Genomic DNA, 24,311 nt, shown 5'->3' with positions numbered 1-24,311 from the left:
ACCTTTCTCTCTGCCCCTAGCATTTATTTCTTTTATAACCTACAGTAGTTGCACATGGGACAGGGCACATCATGAACTAGAGAAAGCAGGTTGCAAACAGCTCCTGCAGAGCATGTGATGTGCTGCGTGTTCACATCTAGCATGCCCTGTAGTAGCTTGTTTATACATCCACGCCTAAAGGCAACAGAATCCTTATTTCACCTTTTACTCAAACTCTATTTGAGAGGTGCAAGTAGCCATGACAGGAGACTTTTTTTTACAATAATATTAAATTGGCTAAATATATTGTTTGCACTGAATACCATACAAAGCCTTTGTGACTAAGGTATGTCGAAGTATATACAAGGTACAGCAAAGTATATATAAGGTATATCAAAGAAGCTGGGGGATTTTTAATATATAACCAAAGTCCCCATAAACAAGCAAATGGTGAGTGCCACTGATAAATTAAAAATTGAAAATGCAGATTCTGATCAGTTTCCATAGTGTGAGATATTACAGCTAATTTGTTTTGTATTGAACTCATTCACTCAATACTTGCTTTGATGCTTTCCTTCAATGTGTGACTCTTCATAATTCTTCCCACTCCATCGTTTTTATTAACAATACATCTTTTGTTCTCATTGCTATTCCTCTTCTAGCTATATAATTGTGTTTGCATTCTTCTGTAGTTGCTTTGGCTACATCTTGGGCTACAATGTTTGAATTCTCTGTTATGAGTGATGTTTGCTCTTGGACAACACAGTTCTGTCTACATTTGCTTACTTTCTCAATAACATTTAATTGGGAGTATTTTTCCAGATACATTTGTTTTTCTCTCTTTTTCCCTTCCTCAGAAAGAAAAATGGAGAAGAGCAAGACATCACTGGTGACCACAGGAAAAAAAGCCTCAGGAAAAGTAAGAGAGAACATTTTATAACATCCAAATTTCTTCACTGATTTTTTTAATTCTTGTTAAATAGACTGAGTCAAAGATTTGTCTTCTCCCTGGTGTCACAGATCTAGCCAAATACTTGGTTCAGAAGGTGCTTCTGTCAGCCTGAGTATTTAAATTTCTCCAGTTCTGTAGCATCTTACATCTATATGTCAACAAACAGGAGACACCCTCAGATGAACAACAGCATGTATAGACCAGGTAGCACAAGGACCTCAATTCCATGTTGTGTGAAAGGGTTGGGGCTGTAGGTTGGAGGATTTCAGGCTGGGACTGGGACCAAGAGGGTTCTGTCTTCAGTGAGATGTGGTAAGAAAAGGGAAGCTATTGTACTACCCAGTGAATGTATAGAGAGCTGGCTGTATGGAAGCAACTGGGTAACTCTCACTTTTAGTGCATGAAACTTAATAAGTCTGAAGATGACTTACAAACTTGTATATTCCCTTGTTGCCTCTCAGATAAGGATTCTTTCTGAATTTACAAGCAGAAAGTGTAGTAGATTAGATCCCCTTTAGGATTTTTTAGAACCATGGTTGGCAATTTGGAAACAGAATCAAGACTTTCTGATTCTATGGCAGCCTTCCTCCCATTAGATTGTCTTTCTCATGTACATCATGCTGCTACGCTAATGCTTTTGGTGTACTTGTTCATTGTAATGTCTTTATATATCTCTCCTGACAGTTACAACATGCATAATGATTTTAAACTGTTGTGTTGGTTTGGTTTTCTCTGACGACCACCTTCATGTTGCCTCTCTTCCTTGTTTCCTTAGCTGCATCTTTCAGAAATTCAGGTCCCCTTTACAGCACCTTTGTCATGTTGATGCTGAAAGAAGGAAGCTCACAATATAAAATATTGGAAGAGGGATAACAAAGATAGAATTGAGCTATTGTGTCAGTGAGGCATTAATAGAAGCTCTGCTAAGCCTGTGTCTTGTAAAACGATTCCACAAGTTTTGCTTTTGTCATAACTTGCACATGAAAGCAAACTCAGTATTTTACAGCAAAGGCTACACTGATAAGACAGAACTGATTCATTTTGCTCAGTTTTTTGTATGTCATTTTTCTTGCCTTTCACCCTCCTATGCATGAGATCAAGCAGAAATTGAATAGTCTTTCTAACTACAAAACAAATCTGCTTTGTGACTGCCTGTCATCTGTCCTTGAGCACTGTGTGAGCTACTCCTGCAATAATAAAGTTTGCTTTCTGTAAACTATGTCTCAACCTATTGCTGAGCATAACATAAGCACTTTTGGAAAAGTTATGGAAGCTTTCATGTCTATTGACCCTGTTGTGGTGGTGAGAGGTCACACCTGTACCTCACTGACATACCAAGATGGGAATTCCAAAGGTTTATCATGGTACTATTCAGGTAACAAGCCATGAAGAGTTACTTTCTCTTCTGGGCCAGTGTTTTGTGGGCCTGTGTACGTAAGTAATGCTTCATTGTTAATCATTAAAATAGCAGTGCTAAAAGAGTTGCTTTGGTCTGTGAATATTCAGATGAGTTTTCATTTGCTGATACGACTCCCCTAAAAATAGGCAGAAATGGCACACATTCACAGGATGAGAAGCAGTGTATAGCTATGCACAAAAAAATGTAGAAATCAGGAATAAACTGAGTTTCTCCTTATGCAATTCAGGAATTGGTGATTTTCTTTCTTGCACAGTATAATATACAATCAGATTAGTTTATTATGGTTAAGCTTAGTTGATCTGATAGAGTTTGGCGTATTACATTTCTTTTCCTGTTTTACAGATGATTGATTTTTTTCCCTTGGGATATGAAATGAGAACTGAAGAGAGCTCCTTTCCCAAGGTAAGGCAAATAAAATTAAAATTTACTACATCTGATGAACAGCTTTAAGGAAAGAACAACTTTCCTTCTAAATTTCATTCAAATGAGTATGGATCAAAAACTCAAAGATAAATTGTGCACATCACTGCCATAAGTATAAATGAAAACTAGGCACCTTCTCTCTTGACACATGAATGTTACTCAATACAATCCCAGTATCAAACAGAAGAGAGAACAGCAATAGCCAGCCTTCTATCTCATGTTCTTAATCCATTGCACTAAGATTTCTTTCATTTACTCTATTGCAATAGCTGTAGCAGGTTAATATAATGGAAGGAATTAGAACCAACACAGAGCACCAAGTCTAGCTATTTGCATACTTAGTAGACTTCCGGAAGTTGGAAGTAAACAGTCATTTTGGTATCAAAATTCCCTTCATGCAATCCTCCTCTCCACTGTTAATTGGCACTTTACTGTAAGCATCAAAGTGAAAACATGTCTTGAGGTTGGATTTTACTGATTAATTTGAGTGGGGTTTCCGGGTTTAAGGAATAGTGTAAAGGGCTGGGCTTGACATAAATATATAAACTAACAGCAAAAGCTGGTATCTAGCTGGAAATACTGGGATGAGAGTTAAAAACAAGTGTGGAGGACTAAGCTGGTGTATGTAAGATGAGGTGGGGACAAAAAATGAAAGAAGTTAGCAGAACCTCTGACTGATTTTATAGCATTTTTTAAAGATTTCAGTTAAAACAGAGTATGTGTATGACTAGTGTATAAATTAGTTTTGCATACCTTCTGATTGTTTGTGGTAGTGTTCCTGTTACTGCCAGAGCAAGAGCTAGTTGTGCACTGTCAGTCTGCAGAACTCTGTAACTAGGGAGGAATTTGGTCAGCAGATGCAGGGTTTTTTCTCTTAGAGACAAAGGCAATTTACAAAGTTTTCTCACCTTATACATCTATCTCCATGTGTGGTCCTTGGTGGTGATAGTACAATTGTTTGTGAACCTACAGGATTAAGCATGTTAAAAATAATCTTTTTTCTTAAAGTTACCTTAATCCTTAATATACTAAGAAAAAGGGTTATTTTTAACAGACATCAAATACCTGGTATGTTTCATCATGCAGCCCCACAAGCAGTTCTTTGAATCATTGTACTAAACCTTAGAATGGGGACAAGGGAACTCTTGAAACAGATTTTTCCTACAGAAAGCTCAGAATATCAAGAAAGTCTCTTCCTTCAAGCATTTGAAAAGAAAATCTTTGTTTTCATGTTTTTGCAGTGCATGAATGTGCTTTAGTTCTCTGATGGAAGCCACAAGAGAGCAGCAAATATTTCAAGAGTGATTGGTTGTAGATGTAACTGGTAAACTAATATCAAGGTGATCTCAGATAATTATAGTGAAAGAAGCAGAACTGAGACACTACTTGCCTGATTTTCTTACAGATACATTCTGTTTGTTTTCTTGCTATCATTGCCAGCAGACAGTGCACATTTCCAGGTGTAGTTCTACAAGCTAATACTTTTCAGTGACCCTCAAAATAATATCTAGTCTGTTCACAAGTGCTTAATCATCATTGCAAATAACAGTTCACCAGTTTGAAAGGCAGGAGGCATAGGAACAAATCATTGCTAGTGAGAAAGTTTCTCTAACTGAAAGTTTGTCAGTGAGTCTTAAAGTAGGAAGTAGATTACAATCTACTAAAACTTTTTCATAGATATTGCTTATCCTCAAGTGTTCTTGCTGAAAATAAATTTGTCTGACCTGGACCTTTGATTTTTAGAATCAGCAGAGAGGTGGATCTTGAAGGATGTGGAAGTTAAGTCTAGCCTGGGCTATTACAGGTTATGTTTTATTTCTCTGTAGACACCTTCAGCTTTTAAGAATGTAATTTTACACCTTTTAAAACAACTTTTTTTGTTAGGTCTCTGGGGTAGGATCAAAAATATGTCTGATAAAGTTAAATGACATTGTATTCTTTTGATGGTGAAGGGTGCCTGTATACACTAAGTAAGCTTTGCCATAGCTGGGAGGCAGGATTACTCTATTACACTAAGAACAACACTAATGGCTGCAGTCACAGCATGCACTGTCTTACCCCACTGCTGCACCCCCTTGTCTTTGCTTGGGAAGAAAGGGAGAAGAATGGAGATGACATGCAGTTCTGCTGGGGGTAAAATGCAAATAAGAAAAAAACCTTTAAAAGGGAAATTTAACATTGCTAAATGGTCTGTGATCTCATTTGAACCCCACTTATTAGAGTCCAGATATTTAATCATTTCATTTCACCAGATCTTGGATGACAGACTTTCCTAGCACTTCCTGTCATGTAAGAATATCCCAGCCCAAGACATCAGATAAGAACAAAGCAAAGACCACAGAAATACTCTTTAATTTAGCACAAGCAATACTTTTGAAATTATTTAATGATTGTGAATTTATGAGAGATTATTTCAGAACATTATGAAAATATCTAAAACCATGAAACTGATGTCACAGTTAACAGCCTGAGGCTGCACTGGCATTCAGAAGCTCAAAAAAAAGCATTGTGACTTTTCTAAAAGGCTCTCTGTATAGAGTGTAAAATCTTGCACATTTGGTTGCTAATCTGAGAGTATCTCTTTGGTCCTCTGTTTTGATATTTTGCAAACGTCTCAAAGTAATAAGAAACCTTATCTTTGTGTTCTGGGGATCACAATTTTCCATTGAATGTGACTGAACATACCAAACATATTTGCATGCTGACAGGTGGGGTAGCTATTCTCCCTTGGGGCAGGGTTGGTGGATCTCAGGTTGTAAGTAAAAACATGTCTGTTGCAGTGAGTAATTGCTGCTGGGAAGAGCTTGCTTCAACAATAGTGTTAGTTGGACTAGCAATGAAGCTGTTTCTCCCCTTTGTGTCAATTTAGGATGCAAATTAAGAGCATCAGATGAAAAATCTTTTGCCAGAATCCTAACCAGACAACAAAATGATTGGAGCTTTTGAGAGTTTGTAGTTTCGGGTCACCAGAAGAATTATGAAGTAGATACTTAAAATACAGCTTTCCTTTTTCACTATTATATTTACCTTCAGTGTGTTGGATTGTTTATTGAAGCAGTACAGCTACTGCTTCACAAGCTTAACATCTGCTTCATAAACAACTGTCATGAACATCTGCAAACACAGAGACAGGATGCACATCAAACTTAGCTTTTTTATTAGTCAGATCTGCAAGGCCACTCTCAAATCACCTCTTAGACTGCAGTTTCTAACACGGTGTTCTGAAACCATGGGAGTTCAGGGGCTGATCCACAGGCAGCTGAACCTCTGTGAAGCAGAAGTGAGGTATATACCTAAAGGCCATATTTTCATCAGCATCCTAATTTCTTGCATCACTGTGGCTGTTTAGTTGCCTTCTAGAAATTCAGTTAACCTCAGGAGTCTCATTTGAGCCATGGGCATAGGAAAGAATCATGCCTAAATCATTTTAATTAGAAAATAACACCAGTTCTGCATACTCACATTAAAAAGTACGTGTCACTCAATAAATTTAATAGCAGGTATATATAAAGATAGTAATATAAAGACATTTGGATAGGCAGAGCTTAAAAGTGATATTATTTTTGTCTCAATTTATAAGAGAGAACTACACAGGTAATCCTGATTCTGTGACGGTGCTGAGTTTCATTCTCTCATTGTGGCACTAAGGTAATACAGGAGTAACATCAATATTAGTGGGATTTTCAAAGCAAGGAAATTCCTAAGTAAATATGCTCTCTACTTTACAAAACTAATTTTTTTTCCTAAGCAAATAATGGCATTTTACATATGGCACTAAAAGACAAGACCCTTATTCTTTCAGTCATACGTGGGGATCTGTACATCACTGAGCGGTGCAGAACAGAATGTGAAGCCTGCCCTTGAGCCCAAAAACCTGCTGCTGGACTCTGGTTTTCTTGCTCCTTACTAGGAAAAAAAAGATGCTGAAAGTCGAGTTGTGTTCATTTATATCAGTTCATCATCACAAAATAATTAGACATCCTAGTTCTGTAAGTTTCATAACTCAAAGTTTCTATGTAGTCCTTTATATTAAATTTCCAAGTCAATATAAGAAAAAGTTAGAGTGCCAAGTTTACAGATGTAAACATAAACAGTGGCAGCAATTAAAAGGCCCTCATAATTAATTTTGTAATTATAAATAGTGGCAACAACTAAAAGATCCTTATAATTTATGTTACATTTTTCACAAGATTAATATCTATTTGTTCTTTCATATGTTGAATATTGCTTGTATGTTATTAACTGTGCTGTAAAAGTGTATGACTTCGTGTTCTATAAAACACTAATTGAGATCCTTCCTTCCTGAGGTGATTCTTTGCCCTGGGTCAGGGTGCAGGTCTCTTGGGTTGCCTGGCAATCCTCAGTCAGGGGCCAGTTCCACAGCAATTTCAAATGGTCAGGATGATATCTCTCAGAAGAGTGAGATATCATCCCTCCCATCCCCTGCCACCGCACACATTCACTGCCCATCAGCTACAGCCTTTCACCACCTGATTTGGGAGTTGTATTTGCTTTTATCTGACCCTGTCAGAGTCTACTGAGTCAGATTCTCTTACATCATTATCATTGACTTCTTGCTGTAACTATTCAAGTCATCTTTTTACGTAACAGTAATTCTCTGGAGAAGTGAAGTGATCTGATAAGTGGAAAGAGAACTTCCAGGAGCTGTCTAGATGTGGAAATGAAGACTTGTTCCAGTCAGTTGCTCTTTTCCTGTAATATACAAGAAATGTATCAATTTCTTCAGTTTTAAGTGTTGGCCTCTGTTAAAGCTAATCAATGCTTACAAGCTTTGTAAAAGAACCTTAGTGAAAAACAACTTTTTACTAAAACACTTTTGTAGAAAGAACTGTTCTAAATTACTTTGCCTGTATGCAAAGCAAAGTGAAAAGTGAAGGCTTGTAGATTTCCAATCACTGACTCTGGTAGAATTACACAGACTTACTGTTTCTGAAAAAAAAATCAATTGTTATGTTCTCCTGTTTGCATGTCATTTTTGGTTTGGAGGTAAAAAGTCTTTCTGACAATACTGGAACAGTCTTTTGATGAAAGTGGTTTGGGTTTTGGAAAATGGCAAAGCCAAGATTTTTCCTGCCTACAGTCATCAACTCCCCCCTATTCCCTATGAAGAAGAATGTCAGTCTAGATGTTGTTGCCAAATTCCAGTATGATAATTGCATTTCCTACCTAAATTCTTCCCTCTCATTTCAATTAGACAAGGCCTTCTCCACTTGCAGTGTTGGCTGTGTTACTGGTTCCCTCTCTTCTGTAAGCTGACTTTACACTTCAAGGGTGACCGAGTTTCAGTGTGGCACAGGCAGATCCTGTTAACAGTGTGTGCCTTGTAATTGCTTTGTTAAACTTCCTCTGGGTCTGGGCTGTGAATAAAAAGCAATGGAAAGGGGAGATTATGCTGCTATAAACAGAAGCAGAATGTGGAGGACAGCACTTTTGGGGTGTGATTACCCAGGAGATAAGACATTAACCAGGAGAAAAAGCTAAATATAAGGTATTCTGAGATAGTTAAGAGAGTTAAGAGAGTTTCCTTCTTTCTCAAGGTGTGGATGAACTGGGCTATGGGAAGTTTTGAAAAGCAATCTGTATTACACTGGATAATACTCTGAGAAGAAAGACTTTCTTTTTAAATCCTAGACTTAATATGGAAGAATCACAGAAGATCAGAACCAGGAAAATAAATGTGACAACATGGCAGAAGGCCTATCTATGTATGCACACAGCTGCTCTATCGGTCTTCAGGGTTCTAAACCATCACAAGGAAAGCCACAAGGCTAATTGCAAAGTAATTAAGTTCTTACCCATAACAAAGACCAAATATCACACTTGGTTACACTAATTTTGTTACACTCAAAACCTTACCTAGATGAGTACTCAGGATTGTGAGTCTCTGTTCTTCTGTACTTACCGGTATTGTCCAGGGAATCTGAAATCAAGTAGAAACTCTCTTCCTATACAGTTCAATTAAAACCTAGAGATATCTGAGATGGATGACTGTTAAGCTTGGAGAGTGCTGTTATCAGTGCAATTTGCAGCACTGCCTTGCTATTCAGTGGCCTTGTCTCCAATTACTGCACCATGGCCTGTCTGGATACCCAGAGGGCTTGTTCCTCTACCACCAGTACAGGAAATAGCTCTGTCCTTAGGCTGGTGAAGGAAATGGTAAAGCGATCTTACTATGCTTTGTATGAAAAGAGGGGAGTGAGACAGGAGGGAAGGTAAAAGAAGTTACAATGCAGCTTTGGTTTAGGAAGCTCAAAGGCAAACTGAGTGATCCCTGTACCAGTACCTGGGGTCTATGCAGATTGGTTTGTTTCTTTTCCTAGTCAGATAAGGGAAATGTCTGTCAATCTCTTCTGTAATTTCCCTGAGGTTCAAGGAAACTTCAGGTGAAGACTCTCAGTGTAAATATGATGCAGTAACACATTTATAGTAGCTGGTGTTTTATAGTAGCAAGAGGTTTAGGGAGCCTGAGGATTGCTTGTTATGACATAAAGAGTATTGCTGGTATTTGACAAGAATACAAAATACAGGTTTTGCTGGCCTCATCATGAGAGAGCACCTCTGAAGGTAGCTGATATATTTCATGTCCCCATCTTTACTTTCCTAGCCCCCCAAAAATGTTGTGTTTGTTGGTTGGTTTTTTTCCCTTTAATGTGTACATTCCAAACATGTAAACAAAAGCCACGATTTATGAAAGGTTCCTCAAAGTAGAGAAGTTGCCAGGGCCAGCCTCAATTACAAGCAAGATCAAGTGGCTGCCTTGGATTCCCTGTATCTTGATACTTCAGTTACGTCTCTAGAAGAGGAAGCCTAAAGCTCAGGAAACTGAAAGGTACATTACTCCTATTGAAAGGTCATCCCTGTTGACTTTTTTCTTACTTATATTTATTTCAGTGTCTGAGTGCCTGTGACAGAAGTTCTTCAAGACTTACACTGAAATTTAGGACTAATTGATTACCTGGTCTCTGAATGTGGATGGCTCAGAGTTCAGTTACTACCCTTGCAATTTTATTCTCTGCAAGGTGTTGTTCAACACTTCTTTTCCACCTTATGTGGGCCAGATAACGTTTGACTTACTAGGTCTGACAGTATCACAAATTAATGCCTAGTAGTGTGCAATTAGAAGATAAGCAACTGAAGCTTATTCCCAGCAATAAGCTCAATTTTGATCTTCAGAGCATACCTTAAGCCCCCATCCTTTCACCTAATGTCTCCTAGAGATTTGAAAATGTAGTCCAGATAGCCTTGTGATTCTGGCATATCCAAGACCTAATTCTTGTGACTAAAATGAAAGAACAGCTAAAAAGCTTTGCATAAGGCACTGGTTTTCCTGTCAGCAATTGCTGCACCTTGGAAATTTTGCAGCTATTTAATATGGGAAATTTGGAGCCTCTTCGAAGAAAGAAAACATAAGGTTCAAGATAAATATCACTGTTGGAATTGTTTGATGGTTTGGTTTATTTTTTGTTCACATGCTGCCCTTGGGACAAATCAAACACCTATTCCCCCCCCCCCCCCTTTTTTTTTCCTCCCTGTGGTTTTCTGCATGTCCTGTTAGCCGTTACCACAACATAAATGTTTCAGAATCAAATCAATTTTTATGGCACAGAGTTCAATGTTACTGGCATGTTATCTTTCTACTGCCTGTCTTCATCCTTGTTTGTAGGCCAGCATGTGGTCAAAAGTGTCCTGGACAGCCTGGGCAGCTGCAACTGCAGCCGATCAAGTTCTAGCCTAGGGTAGCTCCTGTGGTGAACCGCTAGAGGCTGCTCAATAAACACAGCCAACAGCCACACCCCGTGAAGGGTGAATGAGGTCGTGTGTACGACTCAGGAACGTTACTAAAGCAGACAACCCATCCTTTCTGGTTGGGATACTGAGGAGTTACAAGAATAGAAATTGAAAAACTAAAGAAATTTCCTTTTCTGATTTCTGCCTCGTTTTGTTTACTGGTTAGAAGTGTTAAAAGCTGAAAATGAGGTCTTAATATTCCTAATGCTATTTCTGTTACATGCAGGCCATTCTGCTCAATGAAACTGAGGGGGAAACATAAAGGAGTCCTCACAGGAACAAGTTAAAACACCAGCAAAACCATCAAGAGATTTCATCCTTGACCAGCCTTCTGAATAACGATTTAATGGGAAAAAAGTGTGTGTATGTTTGTTTATATAATACACAATTTAAATATCTATTTGTATGTGTTTATAAATGCATATGCAGGTTATTGAGAAAAAGGTTACTGACAAATCTATTGATCCTTCCATCCTTTCAGTTCCATCACTCACTGGAGTTTCTAGTTCTCAGCTGAGAAAGAGAAATTGTTTTCTGCTCACTGCAAGGGCTTTCTCTTCAGTGGCTTTGTCAGCAGAGTACTTTGTTTTGATGGTACTAAAACCTTAATCCCTAAATTTCAAGAACATCATTTCGGACCTTCCCAGCTAAGAAGAACAAAAACTATATAGATATCACGAGTTCTCATAAAGAGAATGATCTCTATAATAGAAAATAATTTAAGGGAGAAGTTCTTTACAATGACAGTGATAAAATATTGGAACAGGTTGAGGCGCCATCCCTGGAGACATACAAGATCAGACAGGATATGACCCTGGGCAGCCTGATCTAGTTGGAGAAGTCCCTGCTTACTGCAGAGGGATTGGACAAGATGACCTTTGAGGGTCCATTCCAACTCAATGCAATCTGTGAATAGAAATGAATTGTGTTTACTGGACTCCAGAAAGATATTCAAAGGAAAAAGAAGTTAAATGTCTCAGAGGCAAAAGTGGGCTCTAGAATGACCTCCCAAATGTGAATCCTGACACGTTCCTCAGTAAATTAAGTACGAGGAGGTGAAGGGACAGTAGAGTCAGAAGCTTGCTAGTAACTCAGTGCTGATTCATCTGGGGATGTTAAGGTTGCATCAGTTAAGCAACAACAATTGAGAAAGAAGCTGTTTCCTGGAGATTAACTGGTGATGGGGAAGGCTCAATGGCCTGAGGCTGCTTTTTGTTATTAAAAGGTGGGATGGAGACAAATAAAGCTGGTTGCATAGTACCTATTCACAAGGTGTTTCTAAAGTGATTATTCCAGCCTTCAGACTAGAGTCCCTCTTGAAAGTCTGAGTTGCTTTGCAGCAGACTAAAATTATACTTAAAGAAAGCAACCGTTCAAAAGGGTATGTCTGAGAGTACTGCTGTAGAGCTACAGGGAACACTCAAAATACATATGGGTACACATGTGATATGTTGAAAAGATCTATCCTTCATACCTTCAGGTTTGTATGCTGGGAAACAGGGACATGCTAGTCCAATATCAGTTTCTATCTCAGACATTGATGATATAAAACATTTAAGGACAGTGCTGTATTGTCCCTTTTTCTCATCTGTGCTTTAGCTGTCACTCTAAAAAGATTAGTAAAGGTAAAATTCCAGAAGTTGAAAGATCCAGAGGCTGAAACAGTTGCTGTGGATATGTCAAAATAGTAGCTATGAGTGCATGACCCATTAACTAATGAAGAGTTTGGCTGCTTACTGTTTAATCTCTCTTTATTGTTTTGTCACCCATACATGCATCTGAAGTAAATAACTGTTATGTCTTTAAGTCTGTAGTAAGCTGATGAGGGTGTGTGCAATAACATTTTATTTATGACACCTTAAGGAAGTCTGTTCTCAAGTCACCTCTCATAGAATAGAATACATAGAATACATAGAATAAACCAGGTTGGAAGAGACCTTCAAGATCATCGCGTCCAACCCATCAACCAATCCAACACCACCCTCATACTGATGTTATATTTGTTTGAAGGACACTAAAAGGGCTTAAGTGGCAGTATTTGCCAAAGTCACAGTTAAAACAGCATTTCCAGCCTCAACCTACCCTGTGAAAAAAAAAGGTTGTGAAACTGCAACCTGAAGGATACCTGAAGGATAGTGAGGGAGCCAAAGCCTCTGAAAATTTTACTTGCCAAAACAAGTTCCATACTCCTGGTTACAAACACAAAATCTGCTTTTTCCAGTAAGTAATGAGAGGAATATTGCATCATGGCTTGGGCCAGCATTACAGTTTGCTGAAAGGGGGAGACTGTTCCCTCTCACTCTGTCAGCACAGAACAAAATCAGCCTGGCAACTAAAAGGTGTTTTACTGGTGGATTAACAAGTTGCTTTGGCTCATCTAGAGTCTGACCACAACCACAGCATGTACAAAGAGATGGGATACATGAAGCTGGGAAAGAGAAGAGTGGGGAAACAGGAAGGACCTCCCCCTTCTGGCAGTGGCAAGCTGTCAAACCAGCTTAGCTGTAGTATTGAACTTCAAATTGTGTTCAGAAGTTTAGCTTGGAAAGGCAAGGGTCAAAGATTTTGCTGAACAGCATTTAAGTCGAAAATTCGATTCAGATGTGCAGGTGGTCACATGAATCTGTTGTCTGATAACTCTTAAAGCCATTAATTAACGTTTTAGACTTAGATGTCATCTCTATATTAAAGTTTTTAAATTTTCCCTTGGTAACACACAATAATGAAATAAAGCATGCAGAAACTGAAGGTACCTTCAGCCAGTTGTGCAGCAATCACCATGCCTACTGAATGGAAAAGGAGCAGAGCAGTGTATCATTTTCCTGTGATTTTAGCAGTTTCTTATACTCTAGATCAGCATTCTCTTAGCAGTGCTGCTGAGTCTATTGAATATGCCATCACTCGATCTGGTTTTTTGTTCCTGTCATCTGGAGCAGCTCTGGGAAAACTTCAGAGCAGTTCTGTCAGTGGAAAGGATTGAATGAATGCTCCCTAGTACTCTATGGGCAAGACCATCTCAAATGCCAAAAAAATGTCTTTGTTGGCTGTTTACACTTAAGCAGATGACTGTGAAGGAAATTAGAGAGTGTGTACCTGCCTCTTCTGCCAGTAGACACAGGAAGGCTGAGGTTTCTGCTGTAGAAACTCTGACAGGTAAATGGGATGTACTACTGGGTTTAGCTGACAAAGCTGTTCACAAGGTTAACTTTATACCAGGTCTGGAAACATTTGCCTTACTCTGAGGCTGAACAGATCTTTGAAGTGCTTTTGGCAGGCCAACTATTAGTATATTCATCTATGCTAACTAGTTACATTTCACACAAAAATATAATTTTTTTTTCACTGTAGGCCACGTGAGAGTTGTGTTAGTTGTGAATTGTGTTTGCCTGCTGTGTTACAGCTTGACTGCCCTTACCTACACAGCAGAAAATGTTCAAGCAGAGAATGCCATATTATTCCACAGTAAGGGTTAATGTAGTAATGTTGAAAGCTGAGCTGGGCAAATAAATGGACATCTACCATTTAACATAGGAAATGTAGTGTTTCTATTAACAAACACTACTACTGTTCTTATGGGCTGTAGATTTTCCTTTTGGTGTTTTGGAGCCATAATTCAGGACAAAAGACTCATTTTTTTCCTAACAAGCTGGAATACCTTTTGTTTTCTCCTCCTGCCTCATCGAGACAAACTGTACAGTAGTCCAACTGCAATAGCAGTATATTTGTTCACTTGCATCGGGTGTATTACAGTCACTGTCTAGGAACATCTTCAAAGGTGACCTAATTCTAGGTGGGCTGTGAAGAAAAGGGAAAGATTATACATGGAGTGTTCAAGGGTTCTATCACCTCAATATTATGAACGTCTCGTATCCGATTCCCACGTCATTATTATATGTATAAACATACATATTTTGTATTTAAAATGGGATGTGCCTGTTATCCTGTGGTTTTCTTTGTAGTGCATATGAAGTGTGAGACTTACTACTGTTTAAACATGCCCTTTATATTCTTTAGATACATCTACTTGGCTTGATACTTTTCTTCAGGGTAAAAAAAATTCAAATTGAATCAGAGAACACACAAACCTCGGGGAAGAGTCTTAATCATTGGGTAGAACATGACTGTCATCTTCCCAAGACATTAAGGAGAACTATTAGAATTCAGTTGAAGGAAGCAAAAATAAAAGGCAAAAAGATGTTGTGCAACTGTTGGGCAGAGCTTTCTTAGAAATGCTTTGTAAAACAAATAAAATCAAGAGTCTCTCCATGTGAATTTAGTCGTTTAAGACTGACTGCAAATCTGAATGGTGTTTGATCAGCTCAGTGATCCAATCATAAAAGTAGTCTAGGTGCAGCTCAATGTTACTTCTTTCTGTTTCCTGACCAACATACAAATTTATATGGATTATTATTTGAATGAATTCATGGAAGAAAATCCACAAAGAGATGTTGGTTCAGTTGATGGCACTTACCATTTGATTTGAAGGTAGGACAGTGACTGCAGAGCACTGTGATGGGATACTGTGCCGCTACCATCTTCCAGAGCAGTTCTTCTAAGAGATTCATAGTTCTGTAGCCAAACACAAAAGCATCATGATATTATGTGTACTTAAAGGCCTCCCACACTAATTTCAGTTTTTTAAAGCATACTTCACTGCCTGCCTAGGCCAGTGTGTGGTCTTGCAGAGCTTAAATGACAGTTATGTTCCATTAATATAATTCTCTGCTTTAGCCATGGGCAAAGGACACAGTTTTGGAATGTTCAGAATTAAAATGAAGGCAAGTACTACAAATAACCTTAAACCCTGTGTTCACTGCATACCTTACTACAGTGGAATAAATGCATCTAAAGAGCACGAAGGCATGAGTACACCAATCATGACAGCAGCAATGATTTCTTTATTCAGAATGGATCCAGAGTCCAGAAAGTACAATATAACTAATTTACAACAAAAGTGATGACATTAAAGCTTTTCCTTTCTTGCTTTAACTTTCAACAGGAATTCACTCATGTACTATTCAAGACTAGTAAATGAGTTTTTACAGGGCCCACTGGAGACTTCTATTGAGTCTGCTTAGCCGGAAGCAATAGCTGAACCTGAAGGCAACAAGTTAGTTCTGTGCTGAATGCAGCCTTCACAACTGACATCTGTCATGTTGCAATGCAACTTTTGGAGAAGCTGTGCAAATGGTAAGAAGTATGATATCTTTTGCAGAAATGTGGTTTACATTACACGGCCTAGGGAAAATTCAGTCATGATCCAGCTTTGGACTAAAGCCTGCCATTGGAGTTCTGTTCTTTTTTTGTGTCATTGATCAATGGTAGCATATCCTCACCCACTTCCAAGAGCCCTGCTAAGCAGATGTCTTTTTAATTGTGGCTAAAATATAATTTCACACTATTTGCAAATAGGAGCAGATATCCTGAATTTCTGAATCCTCAGAGAGAATTCTGCCAGTCATGCATTTTGTTACATCAAACACATGTACTGCAACTGTGTCCGTGTGTTGTCAAGTGTGTACACAGAGGAAGGAGTAATGAGAAAAAGGAGATTATACACCCTTTTTAATACTTGCAGTTCATACCCAACATACATTAAAAAAAAAATTGCTTTAAGTCAAGCAGATCGGAAGTAGTGCTTGCTGTACTGACACCAACTTCATTTTATTAGGTTTTTAAGGTGCAGCCTTATGCAGAGTACCTCATGGCATAATCCAGCTGGAAAACAATTATTAATGGCTATGCAAGAAGCAAGAGTTGCATAAGTGTAGTAACTTCAGAGTGAAATTGCTTTAAACATGAAGGCATTGCTGGGAGGGGTGGAGGAAAGGTATCAGAATGCAGCATCTCTGTGAAACAAGCATGTCTCTCCAAGGCAGGGATGCTGAAAAAGGTCCCCTGTACTGCTTGTAGAACACTGCTTTTGTTCAAACCAGGTGTAAAAATATGAAATTTATAATGACATTATAGCAGGTGTGAATTACACACTAGTAAGGCAGTTTTACTTTGAAGTGTCACTTCCTTTAATTTTGAGGAAGGAGGGACAGTAATGACTGTATGTTGTGATTGATGTGTTAAATTTACACTTGTAATGCTATTGTAAGTGATGATCTCCACAGGCACCAGTTGCTATATACTCAGCTAATACTCTGTATTTTCAGACACTGGACAGAAAGTACAGACATACATAAACTACAGAAAGACTGAAGAATCTAGAAATGCTGAAAGGCAAGAGAAGAGGTGTCTGCCTCTGGCTCAAACTTGAAAACTGAAAGAACAGAAAGGTGAGGAATGAAAATGAATGTGTGACACAGGGTCTCTGTATATATGCATGTAGGTATACATACATGTTTGTCTACAATATGGGATCATGTATTTTCATCAGCTTGCCTTCCAAACATTATCGTTGTTACCTTGTTGGAGATAAGATGCATTTTGGTCTAGGAAATAGATTAGGAAATGGAACTGTATTGTTTTGGTTCTTTGAAATTTGATGCTGAAGTCACTGAAGTGATTCACACAGTATGTAAATAGGCTTTGTACACGCCTTTATCCTCTAAAGGGCTGAAGAAACAAAACAAGTAGATCCCTGATCTCTGATTTTCCTGACTGTGACTATTTGTTGTCCAAGAACCTGGACCTGAGGTTCTGACTTGCAGAACTGTTGGCTTAATTATCCCTGTTCCTTCAGACTTTTTGTCAGTGGTCATAACAATGCTTTGGGGGTTTATTTTGCTGAGACTGTATAATCCTGCCTGCTTTACCCCAGTATTACCACAGTCCCATAGGATTCCTCTAAGAAAGGGATATTTTCTCTTCTACATGAGACAAAAAAGTCTGGTTTATGCAGTGTATTGTCCATACAACAATGCAGAAGTTACTCTATGACTCTGTGCATATAGTGGTTTTGTAAATCCCTTTGAGCCTGCTCTTGAGAAAGGCAACTAATCCCAGTGAAAGGGTATTGCCTCATATGAAATCTTTGCAGAGCTGTGGAGTACATTCCTCCACCAGGCTGTTTGCTCACTGGGGCTTTGGTTGCTACTGCAGCTAAACTGTGCCAATAAATGAAACTGGCTGTTATTTTACACCCACTAGTTCTGTTTCACTGCATGTATGTTCACAATCTCCTTCTTACCCTCCTGTAGGATACTGTGACTTATGGTGACAGCTGTTCCTTTGAAGCAATGAGGATGCATTCTCAAATGCATTGTCTGTCTCCTCTACTGCTTTTAGCCCCGTGCAGCCAAGTTCATTCTTAAAGTATGAATCCTTTCCCATTGCATTTGAGCCTACATCATCCTAAAGTCTACCACAGGTTTCATTCTCAGAAAAGTAAAAGTTACAGTACAGTAACTGATTCCCCATTTTTAATTTTCTATAGCTTTCTCTTTAAAGAAATCCTGAAGGAAACTTGCATTAAAATGCTGTTGATTTTCTATCCTTTCTTTTAATTGTTGTGATTACAAAACACTTTCATGCCCATGAGCTGGAGGATTCTGATTAAGTTCCCACAGAATACAATTACTCACGCCTACTCCACCTTACTGCTGTGCTAGTAACAATATCTTATTAATCATCCTTAATATCCACCCAAGCCTTAGAAGCTGGAATAATTTGCAACGTTATAAAAACTGTAAGAAATACTTAGTGGTAACCTGGAGTCCCATTTGCAACATTCAGTGGCCATAAAACAAAAGCTGGTGTTACATCCTGAATCAGAGGGAAGGGCAAAACTGTGAAACTACCTGAATGATTCATCATTAAGAAGTTTTCAGTGTGCTTTGGACATTCAGGCAGCTTAGGTTTCAGCACTGAGTTCTGTGTACTTTAGGGGTTTTTGCTTTTGATTCTGTGGGGGGTTTGGTTGGTTTTGTTTGTTTGTTTTAGCACTGAATGTATGTTTTGAAAATTGTTTCTTATTAAAAACCAACAACTAATAAACTCCCTAAAATTCATATAAATGCTCAGCATCAGCAGGACTGGCAAATATTTTAAAATAAGAATTTAAATTACAGGTGAACCAGGAAAAGGAGGATGCAAGTGATCTAGCAATTATACCACGATGCTGCCTCAGAGCACTGAAAGGGTTGTTCATGTGTAATGAACCTTTACCCTGTCTGCTGCGACTAGCAGTCAACCTCCCATTGCTCCCATACAGTATATATATCAGCCCAGAGAGACCTGAGAGGAACCCACCAATTCATTATCTTCCAGTCACAAAGCAGCCACCAAGTGGAAGAGCTGCACTCAGCCAATGAAAGGGTAGGAAGCTTATTATCAGTATCCTAAGCACTTTTGAAAAGTACACCGCATGGTAAATGCTTCCCAAAACCTTGTGTGAACTGTCAAACGGTAGCACAAAGACAGGTGATGTGCACCAGCTTTGCCAGCCAGCCAAGGTCTTAAGATGCGGCTGTTTACGCTCTTTTACCTCCAATGATCTCTGTGGAGTATAGAAGGCGGCTCCTAAGGCTGCACTCTGCAGGAAGCGCTAAGTACGTTCATAAGGGTGTGGCTTAGCAACCTAGCAATTCCATAGTAACAGGGGCGTAGTAAACTAGCCTTAAGTAAAACAAACAGGCTTTGTGGAAATCAAAAGTTGAGAATGCTCTTCACATCTTTGATTAAAGCAGCTAATCTTTGATGGAAGGTGGTAACATCCACCTTATTCCCCTACACCAAACAGGTTCACAAGAGTTGAACAGATCGAGTCTTGTGCTGTCAATACCAATGCAAAGGAATGTTTTTAAAGTGATTTTTGCAATGTGTGTTGTGAGAAAAAGTGATGAAACTGGCACATGATTTTATGACAAACTGGAGAAGAGGAGAAGCCCGGTATCATTTATTAACATCATCAGAATGGCTCATTTTACACTGGGAAAGACAGAGAACAACCCATAGTACAGAAAAAAACTCTCAACCCTTTGTTATTGAGTCCTTTTGCCTCTTCTTCCCAAAGGGAAACAGTATTTTCCTACTAGAAATTAAACAGCATAAGGTCAGCTCTTACACAGAACAATGAAAATTGCTGGTGCTTTCATCTGGCTAGCAAGATTTTAATTTATAGACAAGGGCTCCAGTTCTCCAGGAATCTATGTGGCAAAAGCACACTTTTATCCTACTGTGGATACACCCTCAGACAGGGATTCCTGCATAGCTAAAATAATCCAGAGATCTGAAGAGACAACAAGACCTGATCTTCACCTTATTACAACTTATGTCTACACAAAGTAGGTGTAAAATGCTACCCAACATGACTCATCCGCAGCAGTGATAGCCAGCCTGGCTGCCTGTATTGACAGCTGCAGGCATTCAGCAGTAGCTGGCCATAGCAAAGCTTGATGTGCCCTAAAGTCATGGATTCATGACACTATACGGCAGCAGTACTGCTCCTGTTTTCACATCCCCATGAGTCACTCTCTCCTTTTGTAAGGATAACTGTTTGGTCTCTGAACCAAATGAGGGAATGGATCCATCTTAAAGAATACAAAAATGAGTTAGTGTGGCATTCTGTTTGATGTTAACTGAATCAGATCCAGCTTTTGGAAACTGGATCAATATTTCAGAGCTGATACACACTGTAGTCCCACAAAAACTAGTGATGAAGAATCAGAGGGGACAATGAACCGAGAGTGGGATGAGAATCAATTGTTGAGGCCAGATGAACAAGACATGCCTGGAACCCAGGACAAACATTTTATTATGAAACCTACAGCTTAAAAGCACAGTTTATCATATGTGGGAGGCCCAACCAACTCCTAACTATGCCAGTTTTGTTTGTTTATAGTGCATACTAGGATTTAATCTATCTGAAAAATAATAGAGTACATTACATAGTGATAGTAGAGAGTGCTTCCCTGCTCACACAGAGCAGGGCAGTAGAGTATAGAAAGGAGTGCTTGAAAGTTAGTTATATCCTAGACATCTACTTCACCCAGAGCATTCACTCTAGTCCCTGTGTAGCCACTCCCAGGAGGTTCCAGGCTGCTTTCTCTTGTGTGTGCCCCAGGGCTCTTATTTCACCCCCCCACCACGTATTTCAGTGTGGAAAAGGCAAAATCTTAACATACGTCAATTGTGTCACACTATGATAGAAACAATTACTTGGGAAAACCATGGAATGACTGAGCTCAAGGTGACATTTCCTGTCAAACAAGGGTGTGCCACATTTGCAGAGTTGTGGAGGGGAGGTGTGGTGTTACTGCAACTTATAAAACAGCTCTGCCATGGTATGTTATCATAGCTCCAGCATATTGGAAAGGGAAAGGGCAGAACTCATTGCACCTGCTTCCCACGTGCTTAGTTATTACCTATGTTTCTAAAGCTATTCTGTGATGTAGAAAAAATTGAAATACCTCTGCAAAACCAGTAGTTATGAAGTTATAAATGGTTGAGTAGACAATAAACTCATCTAATCTTCCTAGAAATTTCCATGTTAGTCTGCTGGAGTTTGGTAGTAACAGACCAGACAAGACTTAGTAACGACCACACGCTTGCAAGACAAAGATGGTAAAAAGAGAAATACAGAAGTTGTAGCAAAGGTCTGGTTTTCTGGGGAAATTGTTCCATCTTTGTAATTGGATAGGACATAGAGCATGATTGAAATCCCTGTCATATCCTAACTATGGAATAACTGTTGGAAGAAGTGAAGTGGAGTAAAATAAACATAATCAAGACAAAAGAACAAGAAACCCTTGAATGATAAATCTCCTACCATGTCTGTTTTGGATGCACATGATTGCATTCAGCAGTTTATTTTCCAAAATACTTTGCTGAAGCCTAAGTGCTTCAACAGGTGGTTAAGCTTTGCTTAAGTTTTACATTTACAATTCACTTCTAGTTATACTGTGGTGAGAAAATGATATGTATTAGCATATCTGTATGTGGAATAAGTTTAATTAAATTATAGTGCAGAAACAGGTTAAATATCAGAGCAGCTAAATCCAATGGGAATTAAACATTATGGGAACACACCCTCATTTTTTATCAGGGTTTTGAAGTCAGCTGAGAGCTTGTGATACAATCTGAATAAAAAGCCAGACCTTAGTAATTTCTGCCAAGGTATTCTCATGAGGCCAGTATCAGCTAGTTGTCAGTAAACCTTGAGAAAATGTAACTTGCATTAATTCATCATTAATTGTGTAATTTGTACAGTTGGTTTTCTTTGTGCAATTTGGACTTGCAATGTGCAGTCTTTGGTTTTCACTCGATCAGTTCTTTCATCACTACTATACTGTAGAACCAATTATCAGCTCTTAGTAAGTGAGAGCATGCAGATTTTTTGATGTAGGTAGTGACATTTACATCTCTTATGCTCTCTAATTGTTTTTTTTAAGTTTGCATACAAGGTGGCTGGAGCTGGATATCCAAAGTTCCAGGTGGCCTGGGCTGTCTCACTTTAAGATATCAGTGATTCTATGTTTCAGTGACCTGAAAACTTTCTAGATGTACAGTGTGTGAATGCATTTCTATGTGGGACCATGGCAGGCTGAGTAGCATCAATTCATTGAAGGAGCAAATGCCAAAGTTCTTTTGTAAAAAGCTGGAGAGTTTCCTGTGCTGCTGTTCCTATGACTGGAAGTCTCTGAGTTGGTATGTTAAATACAAAGTGTAAAATGGCCCAAATTAAAGGCTTCACGTATACATTTCTGTCATGAGGAGTTAACCACTTGGTCTTTTCACAAGAATATATAAGGTTTATCCTGTCACACTTTAAATTTGTGAAATGATTTTAAATTCTATTGTTTATAAATCAGTAAGATTATTCTATGTAATTGCACGTGAATAGGAGTGAATGAAAGGCAACATTTTGGCTTTGAGCTGTTGCAGGGAATTGTTATCCATTTCAGCATTTATTCTTTTTGCTGAGGTGTGTTAGTGGTGATAGCAAAGACAGTGCTAGTGGGTTTTTCCCCTTTAATAATTGATGTAACAAACATTTCATTATATTAAACCTCATCATCAAAAAGAAAACTTTTTGCCATTGGATGTGCAGTCACAGTGCTGTAAACTGCTTTATCCTTTCAATGGTCAAAGAGGGGATGGGTCAGAAGTGTTTTAATCTGAGGTTGAACATCAATTTGCTTAAAAACCTCACGGAAATGCACTTTTCTATTGAATTTCCACCTTCATATTACACATGAGACTAGTAAAGAAAGTGATCAGTTGCAATGAACATTTATTTAGGCAGATTCTAGAGGCAAGAAAGCTACACACAAGGTGAATTTCAATCACAGGTGGAGCAGACTGAAAGATGCCGGAAGTACTTGCATATTCATCTCATTAGGTAACAGAAATTGTATCACATGGCTCGTCTGACTTACCTCAGCTTAAGTATCCTGTCTCAACTAGTTGCAGTAAATTATTTAGAAATTCAGCAGTGAGATCAGATTGGCCACCAGAAGAAGGTTTCTCAGCAGCAGCGTTAGTGCAGCACTGGAGCAGGTCATCCCTGGAGGTTTTCAACGCAGCTAGACAAAGTACTGGTTGGTTCATTCTAGTGTTGGCAGCAGTCCTGCTGTGGGCACAGTGTCGGGCAAGAGGATTTCCAGATGTCCCCACTAGCTAACATTTCTATGATTCTAGTTCCAGATAACTGTAGTTTGAAGGAACACATTTTTTCCAGTGAGGGAAAAATCTAAATTCATGGTGTATTTCTTGTAAACTGTCAACTTGAATGGAAATCTGTAATAATATTAATGAAAGACACTGCTAGGCATGTGTGTTTGGTAGAAAAGTAAAGGCTTAGATCTTCAGAAGCCTGACACCTGGAATCTTGAGAAATCTGACTAACCAGCAGACACCTACACTCCAATGGGAGCTGAGCACCTATAAAACACTGGATTGATTGTCATCCCATAAAGGAAAGAAGCTATGTAAAAGAATAGCAAAGATAATTTCAGTTTTGTTTATCTTGCCTAGTCACCAATGTTGTTTTAATTTACCTCTGAGCCAACAGAAATTAAATTCCAACTGATACAGTACTCTAAGTGAATGCTTTCAGATGGCTTGATGGGGCAAATATTTGAAGGGCAACAACCCACTGGAAACCACCTTTGTGAAGCACTTTTGCATATTGCCAAGCTTCTGTGAATATCCCAATGGAAATTATTTTAAAGCTTGTACACTGGGTTATAATCATGACAGACCTACCTGGCAGACCAAAAAACCAGATCTCTCCAAACATCTGGACAGCAATCAAAGAACAGTGTTAAGCAGTTGTTCCCATGCCCTTTCCCACTCATTTGCTGTTAAAGAAAAGATGCCAGGAAATTCTCTACATATGGGGTTATGTTTCAGAAATTACATTAGGCTCCTCCTTCAGAAAATATTGCTACACTTGCTTATAAGCCTACCCAGGAGCTCAGGGGCTGAATGGCTATGAAATCTAAATGTCTTTTCACATTTATTTACAGATTACTTAGAGATGTTTTACTTCCTGTGCCAATTTGGAGATGCTGGGGCACAGAGAGAATTTACTGCTATCCTGAGTAGTACTTATTTAATTTAGCATCTCTTTTTCTCAGAATGACAGAATAATTTTGTCTAGAAGAGACCTCTGCAAGTCATTATATACAATCTCCCTGCCCCATCAGTGTGGCCAGTTTTGAAGTTAGACCCAAGTTTAAAGTTAGTTCACTTTTCTCATATTTTGCAGGGTTAAATATTGTCATCTTTGCCTTCCTTTTAACTGATGAGGAAAATATTCATAAAGAAGACAAATAG

Source organism: Dryobates pubescens, chromosome 19, assembly GCF_014839835.1.
Source record: "Dryobates pubescens isolate bDryPub1 chromosome 19, bDryPub1.pri, whole genome shotgun sequence".
Classification (NCBI taxonomy): domain Eukaryota; kingdom Metazoa; phylum Chordata; class Aves; order Piciformes; family Picidae; genus Dryobates; species Dryobates pubescens.
Note: the sequence above shows the minus strand (reverse complement) of the source record.